Source organism: Astyanax mexicanus, chromosome 8 (assembly GCF_023375975.1).
Source record: "Astyanax mexicanus isolate ESR-SI-001 chromosome 8, AstMex3_surface, whole genome shotgun sequence".
In the NCBI taxonomy this organism is placed as follows: domain Eukaryota; kingdom Metazoa; phylum Chordata; class Actinopteri; order Characiformes; family Acestrorhamphidae; genus Astyanax; species Astyanax mexicanus.
The window spans coordinates 25,901,644-25,912,898 of record NC_064415.1 but is presented as its reverse complement, the minus strand read 5'-3'; the positions used below and the strand labels follow the sequence as shown (position 1 = coordinate 25,912,898).

Genomic DNA, 11,255 nt, shown 5'->3' with positions numbered 1-11,255 from the left:
AGTGAAACTGACTGCATCACCACGACAAGAAAGACAAAGAATGAGGGAGTGAAAGAGAGAGGGGAAAAGGGGAGTTTTACATGATCCTCAACACTCTTGTGTATTTTATATTTACACTTATTGGAGATTTAGAGAAGTGTAAACTGTAGGCAAGTAGATTTATTGTGCCCATGAGCCACTATTGTGTCCATGACTGCCTTTTATTATGACCTGATATGTCTGTTTCTCTTTCCCTCTTTTGCATGCTTTAACAAGTACTTTTATATGTGTGCAAGTACCTTAACTACCTGTAAGTATTTGTTTACTTTCACTCAAGTCTGGGTCTCTTATACTCTATTCAGCTGCACATTTAACTTATATCACCATTTTTCTTAAGTATATTTAGATATGAGTGTTTACTGTGGTCATCTTAGCATCAGCATCTCAGCATTTCTTCTGAATCTCACCAACAGCTGGGTGCATCATTTATCTGGGGTGCCAGGATGCTGTATGGGAAGAAGGTGAGGTTTGTTTAAAAAAAAAAAAAAACTTTATAAATGCAGGGATGCAGGATGTCTGATTGGTCATGACATTGTAAGTTACATTTGTTTTTCTCCCTGTGCAAAAAATACAGAAACAGCCCTGCACATACCCGTGCAAGTTAATACTACTGCACAGTTCTTTCCTGTCATCAGCACTCAATCTGAAACATCTGACCTGTGACATGAGTTTCACCTCCATCTAAACATAATCTCAGTAGGATTTCTGAGCACACTTCATTATTTTCCATCCTTCATCTGGAACAGTGTTTTTCTTTATCTAAGCTCTTGTACAGTGAGCTTTGTACATTTTTGTGACCCATGCATTAGGGTTCTTTCTCTGGCTCAGACAGGGATGGTGGTTTCAGCCTTGCATAATATATTTCCTCATATATATGTATATGTTAACATTTATTTCTGTCCAGAGTTGCATTCATTTTTCCCAAGGTATTGCTGATGGGAGATTTGGACCACTGATACAACACTTCAAGTCTTCTCCAGCACATCCCAAGGTTTCTCATCAGGGAAGAAAAAGTGCATTGATGGAATAACCTGATCTATATTCAGTATATTCAGGTAGTCAGCTGACCTCATTCTTTCAGCACATACTGTTGCTGAACCTAGACCTGACCAACTGCAGCATCCCCACTTCATAGCACTGCCCCCACAGGCTTGTACGGTTGGCAGTAGGCATGATGAGTATTAAACACATCCCTGATGTTCACCGCCCATTCAAGATTTTTTTCTAAGCACATTCCTTTTTCGAAGATGTTTCCACACTGTCCTTCCACTTTTTAATAATGCATTGGACAGTTCTTAACCTGATTTTAGTAGTTTCAAAAATCTCCTTGGTGTATACCAATAAATTTGACCCTTCTGAAACAGATCAACATATTTTCTATGACCACGGGATGCGCCTTTCCACATGGTTGATTAACAAATGGAAAGCTACTCACTTCATCAGTTATGGAAAATTACCCATGCAGTAATTACCAAATGTGAAGCTCTTACATATAAATATATTTTGACACGGCTCATTCAATATGTTGTCTTTCTATTTATGATTTTTTACATTGTAACCTTTGTAATATTTAAAGCTATATCTCAAATCGCATGTTTTATTAATCTATAATGTAGAAAATAAATTAAAGAAAAGAAAAACATTGAATGAGAATGTGTGTCCAAACTTTTGACTGGTACTGTATATACACAGTAATAACTGCAGTTGAATAGTGAACCCAGTAAACTCCTAAACAACACTTTGCCAGCTCTTTTAAGTCATTCTACATTTCCGTACACCTCTGAACAGCATGCAGTAGATTGCCATTTGGCCCGTTAGTAATGACGTCACCGACTGAAGAAAGGTAGCATCTTAACATTTTCATCTGAAAGGACAAGACTTTTAGCAGGCCCCAAAGCTGCTAGAAATAAATTATCAGACTTAATGCTAAATCTGGCCGATTTCTCAGCCACCCCTGGTTCAGCAGCTAAAAACCTTGGAGTTATCATAGATTCAGATCTAGCATTCGATAAACACATATCTAATGTTACTAGAACAGCTTTTCTACACCTCCGTAATATTGCCAAGATAAGAAATGCCCTATCACTGCATGACGCAGAAAAATTAGTACATGCCTTCATTACCTCAAGGCTAGATTATTGTAATGCGCTACTGTCTGGATGTTCCGGCAGTAACTTAAAGGGATAGTTCGGGATTTTTTACATGAATCTGTATGGCATCAACATGACCAGTGTCGTGCATTCTCACTGACTTACCCCCGACCATGTCCGGTGAGCGGAGTTCTTGTCCAGTATTGTCCGAGCCGAAAGTAGTCCGGCATGTTTGCTGGGGTCACGAAACGAAATCGTTTTTCTTCCCAAAACAGTACGAGTGCAAAAGAGTGATTTATTTGCATAACAAAAAACGGTGTCTGCAAAAGTCACGCCTCATTATCACTGGGGCACTACTTTCATTTTGGATCAGTGCGCATGTCATTCTAACTGCGAGCAGCGCACTAGTCTTTCAGATCATTGGCTGCGCTCAGCTTCAACCAGCAACGCAAAGAGAAAGCTTTAGAGAGAAGTTTATCGGCTTTTATAAGCTTCTTGAACACAGATTTATACATTTGTATGTGTGTGTGTTAAAATGGTGCGGACTTGTGATTATCCAGGCTGTAGCAACAAAGATGTGGCTGATTCTCCGCACAGTTTCCATCGTATCCCCGTGACTGACATTGCTCTCAGGCAACTTTGGATACTTGCAATGGGCTTCCATGTGGACACCAAAGTGGTGAAAATGAAGAAGCTTCGTGTTTGCGGTGCGCACTTCAGCGAGGATGACTATGTTTCTCCATGCCCGCTGTTGTTTGTGATGCAGGCAGCAGCTGGCCCGCCGACGTCCTCATCAATTGACAGGTTCTGTATCTCGGGCATAACTAAATCCCACTCGTGGCAGCAGTAACATTCCACCTCTGTCGGCATTAGTTCGCACTTCAAACAAGTGCACCAGGATTTGTCGGCCACCCTTGGTATCGCAGCAGCAGCAGCAGCGGCTCCAGTTTCGGTCTCAATCATTTCTCTGTCCACCCTCTCGCTTTCTGCACGATCCAATTCGATTTGGGCAAGTTCCTCCTCAGTATACTCAGGCTCATAAAGATACCCCCTTGGCTCTGAGCGGAAATCAATATATTCCTCGTCGCTCTCGTAGTCCGACATGTTCCCGAACAGTAAACAGTGAAATCGAAACCGTAGGCTAGCTGCCAGGTTGCGCAATCGCGTGCACTGATCCAAAATGAAAGTAGTGCCCCAGTGATAATGAGGCGTAACTTTTGCAGACACCGTTTTTTGTTATGCAAATAAATCACTCTTTTGCACTCGTACTGTTTTGGGAAGAAAAACGCTTTCGTTTCGTGACCCCAGCAAACATGCCGGACTACTTTCGGCTCGGACAATACTGGACAAGAACTCCGCTCACCGGACATGGTCGGGGGTAAGTCAGTGAGAATGCACGAAACTGGTCATGTTGATGCCATACAGATTCATGTCAAAAATCCCGAACTATCCCTTTAAATAAACTTCAGCTAGTTCAAAATGCTGCAGCCAGGGTCCTTACTAAAACGAGAAAATTTGACCATATTAGTTCAGTACTATCAGCACTGCACTGGCTTCCAGTCAAATTCCGCATAGACTATAAAATTCTCCTGTTAACGTATAAAGCCCTACACGGGCTCGCTCCTGAGTATTTACAAGACCTCATCTCCTGTTATGAACCACCGCGATTATTAAGATCTCAGGGTGCTGGTTTATTAGTAGTTCCTAAAATTCAGAGGAGCTCTGCAGGAGGAAGAGCTTTCTCTTATAAAGCGCCTCAACTCTGGAATAATCTCCCCGAATATGTTCGGGACTCAGACACAGTCTCAATCTTTAAGTCTAGACTGAAAACTTACTTGTTTAGTTTAGCTTTTGGTAATTAATGTTTTCCCTTTAGATAAGGCTGCAGATTCAGGGGTTCATGGACAGAGGAAATTGTGGTAAACTGAGATGCTGGTGCTGTTGTTCTCCCACTGCACACGGTCACTCAGGTTTGTGGACGGTGGAGTGGGTGGATGCCAGTGTTTCAGGGAGCCTCCATGTCTATGTTACCTTCTGGCTCTCTGCCTTTAGTTAGGCTGTTTTATTCAGTTCTGCCGGAGTCATTTGCCACACTCTGATAATGTTTTATATTCTCTGTTTTACATAAATCCAGTCAAAACTAATTCCATCTCTCTGCCTTCCTCCGAGTTACTGACTGCCCACCTGTCTGACCCGATACCGAGGGATGTTGGACCCTCAGGCTCTCATGTCCTCTGTCCGGCCAGACTGGAAGTTTCTGAAGTCAGCTCTTCTCCATCCACCACCACAGATCAGCTGCTCATTATCCATCTTACTCTATAAGCCATTAGTGGAGCTGCTATACACCTGAATATATAAAACCTACGTGGATTTATGAAAGACTTTTTCAAATTAATTTAAAAGCCATTTGACCAGTGGTAGGATGGTCCCCCCTTTAATGTGAGTCTTGGTCCTCCCAAGGTTTCTTCCTCCTCCTGCAGCTCTGAGGGAGTTTTTCCTTGCCTCCGCGCTCACTGGGGGTTCTGTATTATGTATATTCTATGTTTAATGTTTTGCCTGATTCTTTGTCCTGTTATCATGTTTCTGTAAAGCTGCTTTGTGCCAACACCAGTTGTAAAAAGCGCTATACAAATAAATTTGATTTGATTTGATTTGACTTTAAACAGAGGTGTCTCAAATAATAATGCAAAAGCTGTCTTCTGTCCCCTGTTGCACAAAATGTATTAAACCCTTGGTGGTAATGCACTCAGAGGATTCTCGTTAATAATCTGTGGGCGTACAGATAGATGCCATCTTATTTGGCACAGCTGAGTCACATACATTTTTTGCAATTCCATTTACCAAGGACATCAGATAGAGCAGTATTCATTTTGAAAATGACATCCACCACGAGAAAAGTGCTGTTGACTTTTAGTCAGCGCGCACTTAGTAGGTCACTGCTTGTAGGTCACTAAAAGTGTGTGTAAATCACTTGTTTTTTAAGTAAGGGGCCATTCAGCTCTTTCAGGCCTTACGTAACACACACAAGGCTTCATAAATTTTCTCTGCTTCTAAATGTTTGCATCTTAGAAGAATTAGGTCTTAGAAGACAGCTCACCTTAGTTCCCATACTGGTGAAATCACTTACATGATGTGTCATGCTTATACTACAAATATATTAAAATTAGCAGTGTTTAAACAACCAAATGTTGTTTAAAGCAACATTTATGTAGCATTATTTTACTTTTAAAGGACCAATATGTAACAAATTTTCAGTAGTAAATGATAAAATGATCAGGATGTATCATCTGATATTAAGGAAACATGTTGAGTTAAAGCACTGGCAGCTCATGTCAGCAGGGCTTCCTATTTTAAGTGTGCGTCCGTCCCGGCCTCTGGCCTCTGTCTCCGCCTGCTACTTATTCCCCAACACTAACTCCACCCCCGAGGTTGCCAGCACCCACACTACACTACAGCGATCCGTGCTGCAGCAAAGGAGCTAGCTAGCAGAGCTGCTTCAGTTAAACCTCAGCTGCTACACAGCTTAAAAAGCCTCAGTATGTCTCAAAAAATCTCAGTGACTAAAAAAGGAATATAACAAGAGTGAATATTGGCAGTGAATTTGAAAAGTGGAGAAGACTTAAGCTCAAAAAGACTACAAGACTGACCCAGAGCTGCTACTGCAATCAGTCATAACGGAGAAGCAGCCGTGTCACATCTAATTAATACCTCTGCAGTGATGAGTACTCCAAAATATATGCCAGAAACCCATAGTCTCTATAGTGACTCAGTTAAGCTCTCAATGTGTTTATATATTGAGTGATTTATTATGTCCAAAATGATCAATGGTAAACGTTTCTTATGGCTATCCCTAGCAACTATCTAGCTATTTAGCTGTTTATTTATATGTTTGTCGTGTAAAATACAGTCAATATTAGATACAGGTTTTAGAAGAGTCCCTTTCCATTCTCGGTTTCTCCTACCAGTCTAAACTGGCTTGGCTAAGCTAAGCAGTAAATTACTAGGACCTGTAAAGTCTCCACTCCACACACACACTGGGGTGTGTATTTTTGGAACGGTAGGATTTTTCAGGAGTAACAGGCTTGGCCTAGGCTAACACAGCTAGCGGTGCATGAGGCTAGTTTAGCTAGCTACGGATAAAGTTCACACGAGCTGGTTTATAACATGACTTTCTTGCCACGGTAGAACTTACTGAACGCGTCTTTCACTGGATTGTGTAGATTTAGCCTGGCCCAACTTGGCAACCCGAGGTAGCATCATGGCTGTGGTGGGGTGGGTGGGGCAGGCTCCTCTCGGTGATGTTTTGAAATTGGACTGCTTCAGTCATTTCACACGCTCGCTCTCTTTTCCTACAGAATGTACCTTTAAATATCAGCTTCAAAGGCATCTTAATGCTTGTAGTAAGAAAAACAGAATGTATATTTGTATACTGTATATTTGCTGCTCCAGACTTGGCACAATGCTATCTGCACTATGTACAAAAAGAATTACCCCAGGTGTGAACATAAGAGATCGTAACAGTGCTTCCCATATTACCCTATAAAAAGTCTCTCTGAGGCTACTTTCAGATAGTGTACCTTCTGGTGAGAGATCATTGACTTCTAGACATGCCTCCATAATGCACTGGAAAACAGGGGGGTGCAATCATTTGATTGAGAAAAGCAGAGTTGTCCTTTTGACGAACTCTCCACCATCTAAGCTAGCCACTACAATTATATTCGTTTTTTTAGTTGTGTCATAAACAAGAAAGTAGCAGGCCTGCTACACACCAGATTCAATTTAGGATCAGACAGTGACAGTATATATACCTCTTGGTATCTGATTCAATTCTGCCTTTGCTGTGAATTGACACACTGCCCCAAATTCTGATGTGATGATACGACAAACATTAACAGGTAAACTACATCTCCAGTGCATCCTGTGACCAGCTGCTTGTAATTTGCTCCTTTTGTGAACAAATGAGCCACAGGATGCCATACAGAACCTGTATGCCAGGGGTTTGCAGTAAAGTTTGGCCACGGGCCAGATATTTTCCAAGCCATTATGGGGCGGGCCACAAAAAATTCTGTTTTGGAAAATAAAGTGTAATGAGATGAGACAAGTAGCTCTCCAGCCCAGAGGGTTGTTGAACCTAATTGCAGAACAGTTGATCTCAAAGCAGGTAAATCCAAGAAGAAAAGAAAAATAAATAAATATACACACCACTCCTCACGCGGGGTCGAACCCGTTTTCTCAGGGTCGCAGTCCAATACACTACCGCTGCCCCAGCTAGTGAATTGGGACACGACTGGGGGAAAAACGGAGATAGGAAGCCCCAAAAACGGGCAGGGGTGGAATATAAACACAATCTCACCAGAGGAGCATTTTTTTTTTTTTTTTTTACTATAGTTCAAAATATAGTTCAAAAAAACTCACGGGCCAGATGCTTGCGGGCCACATCTGGCCTGCGGGCCACCTATTGCCGACCCCTGCTGTATGCCTTCATGCACAACTATATCTAATCTTTCCAGGTTTTGCGGTACTTTCACTCTAATAGAAAACTTATATGACACTATCATTAAACATTTAAAACATCATGAAATATATAAAATTTCTTTTTATACCAACAACTACCTTTTTGTTATATTTTTTGTCAATGAATATTCTTTAGATGGAGCTCAATGTGAATTACATCATTATTCCTGACTTTAGCGGAAGTGCAGGAGCAAGAAATACCAATTATTCCAAAATGCTGCTTTAAAGAATTATTATAATCCATGCTGAAGTATACAAACCTTGTTAGACAAACCTGTTACACCTTTCGATTTTTCAGCTCCCAGCACTTAAGTAAGATAGAATTTGCTTGTAAAGAGGCTTGTAGCAAATGTTTAGGGAATGAAATGAAAAGCCTATTACTAGAATGCGGCAGGTTTCTAGGCCTGAGTTGGCCCACACCCACAAAATCATAGAAAACCTTCCAGGTGAGTGATTTAAAACAGATTTCTGTTTCTTTATGCTAGCTCATGCCAGAGCTGTTGCTGTTTCCTCCACATTAATCACTGTCACTGTTTTCTCGTTAATACAGTCAGCAACCAATTTCCAGAAAGATTGCCAGCCTGAGGAGGGGGGTGTTTATTTATTTGTTTCTTTTGCTTTACCTGTTATTTGACAAGGATGAAGCTCCAGTACAGAGGCTCTGGCTGTTGATGTCTTTCAGCAAAGTTTTTATAGGTAAGTCAGTTTACTCAGCGACCATCTTTGCAACGCAACCGTGCACTTATTTCCAGTCATTTAAGACCCGCCCTCCATCTGTTTAAATGGGGAAATACCAAAATGCTGAAACCAAACGTTGGGATTACCATCTCAGAAAAAAAAAATCACTGATAAAATCTGATTAAAAAACACCATGAAAAGTTTATAGTATTCGACTCAGTAATGCACAAAAAACTCTCTCTGCAGGAGCAAGCTGATTGGCTGTGTTTTTTCTAAAAGGCGTCACTTTAGTGAGCACCATGATTAGCGTTACGAGAAATCCTGTTCATACAGCGGTCAGTGGCCTGTCTCCTTATTAATAAGGTCTCTGCTTTAAGTCACCCCAGTAATTCCCTTTAAAATTGACTACAGAGAGAATTCATTGGTTAATCATCACATGTGCTGGTGGTTTTAACAGCTGGCAATTATCACAAGTACTACAGCACAATGTAAACATGAGAGAAACATGCTGTGTGTCCATAAAATTACATTTATTTATATATTACATACACAATATGACACATGCCTGCCATTGAATAGTTTTCTAAATAGTTTTAAAAAGCAAAGTGCAGTTATAGGTTGTTGTCAGCATGATGTTATGTTTTTTTTTACATGCATGCTGGACATTCCATATTTAACCAGGGATTTAACCAACTGAAGTTCCATAGCTGATATCCCTTGCTAAATGTACAGGGAATATAAGGGCACTGCTTAGGGACCATGTGTGCTCCCAGGGACTTTAGAGTTAGGGACAGTCTAAAAATTACTCACTAATAAGTTGTACTGATGCATCCAGTACTTCACAAGTGGTATGATTTTGTAATTTGATCTAAATAAATTTTACTTGGCCATAGATTCCATAGCTGCTTTAATTGGCCTGATTGTACAAGAGCTAAATCATGACTGTTTTTCCCTTCTTTTCAATGATGCTCAGTGCTGACACTGTCATTGTATAATAAATGGCCTTTTATAGATATTATACAGCTCTGAAAAAAAAACAATTAGAGACCAGTTCAGATTCTTAGTCAGTTTCTCTCATTTTGGTATTTATAGGTATATGTTTAAGTAAAATGAACATTGTTGTTTTGTTCTATAAACTATTGAAGATGTTTCTTCAGACTTTCAGACCTCAAATAATGCAAAGAATACAAGTTCATATTCATAACATTTTAAGAGTTCAGAAATCAATAATTGGTGGAATAACCCTGGTTTTTAATCACAGTTTATATGCATATTGGCATGTTCTCCTCCACCAGTCTTACACACTGCTTTTGGATAACTTTATGCCACTCCTGGTGCAAAAATATAAGCAAATCAGTCCAGAGGGTCTCAATTTGGTAAAACCATTAAGTGGTCTTTTATTTTTTTTCCAGAGCTGTATATCTATTTCTATATCTATATATAACAGCCTATAGATATTTAGATATAATATCTCTCCAAAAAATAGCACAAATAAAACACAAACAACTACATTTTGGTAATTTTTGCATTACAAAAAGCTTGTTAACTCTCTACCATTTTAAGATGATGTGAATATTATGAAACTTTTGCGTAACACATGTTCAACCAGTTCAGCTTCATCACATTTTTTTTTCTTTTAACAGATGCAAATGAGTTTTTACCTTCACTGGAGACTGCTACCATGGTAACTTGGTTAACTACCATGGTAACTTGGTACATCAATCACCCAGCACCAGGTGAGGAAAGCACAGCAGAGACTCTATTTTCTTAGGAAACTCAAGCACTCCCACCTCCCTCAACACTTGCTGGTGAATTTCTACAGAGCAACCATCGAAAGCCTCCTGACCTATTGCTGCACAGTCTGGTTCACCAGTTGTTCAGCTCAGGACAGGAGAGATTTGCAGTGAGTGGTGAGAGTGGCAGAAAAAATTATTGGCACCTCACTACCCCCCCTCGATGACATCAACAACCGTCGACTGTGGAAAAAAGCTGTCTGCATCTCAGAGGACCCTACTCACCCGGGAAACCCTCTGTTTTCACCCCTTCCTTCCAAAAAAAGATTCAGACAATTGAAAACAAGGACGAATAGATTGAAATATAGTTTTTTTCCTCAGGCTGTGAAAGCTATCAAACCTTCCCAAGTGTGAGGAATATCTAGAGGAGCGAAAGACAATTATCCATTTTTGATGGACATTCTCAGGGAACTTCCCCTACCCCCACCCCTTTGCACCTGCCACTTTAAATAATATTATTTATTGCACTTTTAATATTCTCCTCAGTATGAATATATTGTCCTGAATTATCTTATTGATATGGTGCTAAGTATGTATGTGTATGTATGTATATGCATGTGTATATATATATATATATATATATATATATATATATATATATATATATATATATATATATATGTGTGTATATGTATGTATGTGTGTGTGTATATATATATATATATATATATATATATATATATATATATATATATATATATATGTGTGTATGTGTGTGCATATGTATATATATATATATATTTTTTTTTTAATGATTTTTAATGATGAAGTCTGTTATTGTAAACGCTGCCTTAGAGAGAGGACGCTAAAACTGCATTTCACTGTTTTAACACTGTTTTTAAGATTGTTTTTTCAGCGACAATAAACTGTTCTATTCTATTCTATTCTATTCTATTCACAAGCCCACTCTACAGCTTTCTCTTTAGATTTCCTGAACATTCATTTTTTTTTTAAATACTGCATATTATTGTATACAGAACTCAGCACTGCAAACATGGGCTGGCTGCTTCAGATAACGTTCACATTAACCATTTGTAATTAATATTGAGGGATTTTTGTTGCCAGATAGGGTGGTTTCACTTGGACTGCTGTTCTCCTGGGATTTTCAACACAACAGTCTCTAGAGTTTACTTAATAGTTC

At 39.6% G+C, this 11,255-nt stretch overlaps 1 long non-coding RNA gene across 1 annotated transcript; it reads left to right on the top strand.

The window, feature by feature from the left end:
- Nucleotides 1-235: 235 nt before the first annotated feature.
- On the top strand, nucleotides 236-10,656 carry LOC125803896 (uncharacterized). Its single transcript, XR_007440253.1, has 4 exons — nucleotides 236-289; nucleotides 453-1,052; nucleotides 8,282-8,339; nucleotides 9,965-10,656. It is a non-coding gene; the product is annotated as an uncharacterized LOC125803896 (long non-coding RNA).
- The last annotated feature ends 599 nt before the right edge of the window (nucleotides 10,657-11,255 follow it).